This window comes from Corylus avellana, chromosome 1, assembly GCF_965113065.1.
Source record: "Corylus avellana chromosome 1, dhCorAvel1.hap1.2, whole genome shotgun sequence".
Lineage (NCBI taxonomy): Eukaryota > Viridiplantae > Streptophyta > Magnoliopsida > Fagales > Betulaceae > Corylus > Corylus avellana.
Window position 1 is genome coordinate 13,874,071 of NC_142490.1, and position 3,209 is coordinate 13,877,279.

Sequence of the window (3,209 nt, forward strand, 5' to 3'; positions counted from 1 at the left end):
ATGCTCCAACTACGGAATATGATCCTCTCCATTTCAAATGAAATGAGTAGTATCCAGTTAATTGTTTTAGAGGGTAAAATTGTCATTTTAATTTTTTGGACAATTTTACTTTACTAAAATACATTAATCGTATATTATCTATTTCAAATGAAATTGAAATAACAATTGTGGACAAGTTAGGTTTTGGGCTATTGACTCAAGAAGGACATAACTTTCATTAACTTTCATCAATTGTACAATTATCTCTTTCCCTCTCCTTAAAAGATCAAAAAAAAAAAAAAACTCTCAATTTGGTATATCCAACTATCAATTTTTTGCAATTACCTTTATACCCCTAAAAATGAGTGAAATGACTGTTATACCCTTGAAAATTTTATAAAATTTCAAATTTACCTTTAATTAAATAGTTTTTGAAGTTTAGGAAAGTGATTTCAAATGCTATGAAAGTTCAGAGAGAGTTAAATAAGTTTCCCGTAGAAATTTTATTTATAAAATGGATAAATACAAAATCAGTTTATGTGATTGGCTTAAATTACAAATCGCTCATTGCGATATAAGAAATAATTTAGAGGTCCTTGGAGTAAGCCAAAATAACAATTTAGTTTCTACAATCAAATTCGGTCAAAAGGTTTTATTAGTGTGTCACATTATCACCAATAAAATAATGACACATGTCACTCTTAATATATATATATATATATATATTAACAAATTAATGAAAAAAATAGAATTAAGAAAAAAGAAGGGTTAAATACTAAATACTCCATGTGGTTTTGTTGCTTTATTTTTTCCCCCTAGGGTTTGATTTTTATCACAAACGGTTCCTGTGGTTTTGATAATAGACCAAACTAATCCTTTATCAGTTGACTGTTAGTTGACTTAACGAAAATCCACGTGGACCAATCAAATGTTGACACGTGGCATATACTTAAAAAGGAAAAAAAAAATTTTAAAAGGAAAAAAAAATTTAAAAAAAATTGCCACCCTCTTGGCCATTTGGGGGTGGGCATACCACCCCCATGGCCAATGAGCCACCCCCATCTGGCCACATGGGAGCCACCCCCTTGGTGCCCCAAGGGGGTGGCCGAAACCACCCCTATGGAGCCTAGGGGGTGGCCAAAACCACCCCCAATGGTGGTTGGGGGTGGTTTCGGCCACCCCCTTGGGCACTAGGGAGCCACCCCTTGGAGCCCAGAGCCACCCCCAAATGACCAAGGGAGCCACCCCAATTTTTTTTTTTTTTTTAATAAAAAAAATACGTTTTTTTTTTAAATAAAAAATAAAAAATTAAGTAAGTGTTACGTGTTAATATTTGATTGGTCTATATGAATTTCCGTTAAGTCAACTAACGGTCAACTGACAGAAAGATTAGTTTGGTCTATTATCAAAACCACATGGACCTCTTGTAATAAAAATAATACCATAAAAAAAAAAAAAAAAAAAAAAGTTGTAGTGGCAGCCACCCCAGATGACCGTCGACGTCACCAACAGCTATGCTGCAGGCACGCCCCTCGGTTCTCTGCTTTTTATTCGATTTTGGGTTTCCTTCGAATCCGATATTTCTCTGATATTTTTTTTTAGATATGATCTGTGTGTGTAGATGTGAATCAAAGTTAATTAAAAAAAAGATGCGAGTCAAAGTTTGTTGGTATTGTGCAAAAGAATGAATATTTACTAATGCATACGTCACTAATAGGTGTAATTTTCACAGTTCCCTTTGGGGAAGATGAAAAAAAGACTTACGCATCTGCTTTCTTGACCACAACTACCATGAATCAATGTTCTCTATGTTCAAGAGAATAATTGGTATTACTTGAACTGGGTTTAGCATGAAATTATGGTTCATTTTATTGGTGCTGGACTCTGCTAATTGTTTTAACGGAATTTGATTACATGGACTAAATTATTATTTTGGCTTATTTTAAGGACCTTTAAATTATTTTTTATACTGTTGGGAGCGATTTGTAATTTAGGCTAACTATATAGACTAATTTGATCCCTTTATAAAATTAACATGATTTTATAACTCACAATATCACTTCAATAACTACCAGAATATTGAGCAAATACTTTTCTTTCCCTTTTCTTAATTTTTTATTTTTTAATTTTTGCTCTAATTGGCTTTAAAACTTTTTTGTACCGTAAATGGTGAACATGGTGAATATTCTAAAATAAGCAAACGATTCAAGGGAACATGTGAGAATGGGGGTGGATTGAAGATGAACAGTATCAGGTGTATGGCTTTATGCAAATTGGAGGGCGCAGTGAGGGGACAATGCGTCAATAGGAAGTGCAAATGCTTCTACAAGCGAGTGGAACCGCCCAAAGAGCAACCTCCCAAACCCTAGAGGCCAAGGGATCAAGATTCAAGGACAATTTCATGGAATATTAAACGTTATAATAATATTGTTTGCTTTATAATATTGCAACGAAAAACAATATTTAATAAGTTTTTCTTTTCTTTTGTATCACATACTCACAATTAAATTTATATCGGAGTTTCTATTTCACATTGTAATGTTTTACAAAACTTAAACCTGAATAGTGTGTCACATGCGGCATAAATAAATACAAGGGAAAACTTTACTTACTCCCCTAAATTGTTATTCTTTTTGCGACGTTCTTCTTACAGTTCAAAACCTCTTAATTTAGTGTATCGAAATTTTAATTTTTTTTTTCAATGTCTCTCATCTGTTAGAATTTTTTGTTAAATTCCAACAAAATTTTCAAAATACCCTAGTTATATTTTAAATTTTTTGCAAAGATTGAGGCATGGGTATTTTTGCAAATAACATTAAATTCGGACCAACGCCTTAATCTGTATAATTTTTTTTTTTCCTAAAACAAATGAGGGTTTTTTGAAAATTTTGTCGGAATTTAACGGAAAAATTCTAATAGAGAGGGGGACATTGAAAAATTGACCTTTAGAGGAGACATTATAAAAATTAGGGATGTCAAAAATAACTGGGAAACCGGAACTGGGACCGGGAAACTGGAAAACCGGGGACCGGTTCCGGTTCCGGTTGCCAAAAAAAAAAAAAAACCGGGACCCCGGTTCCGGTCCCGGTTTTTCCCGGTTTTTGGCACCCGGTAAAAACCGGGAAAACCGGAACCGGATCTTATTTTATTAAATAATATTTATATATTATTATATTATATATATATTAATATTTTTTTAATTCTTTTAGTCTTTTACGCAGCGTTTAGGA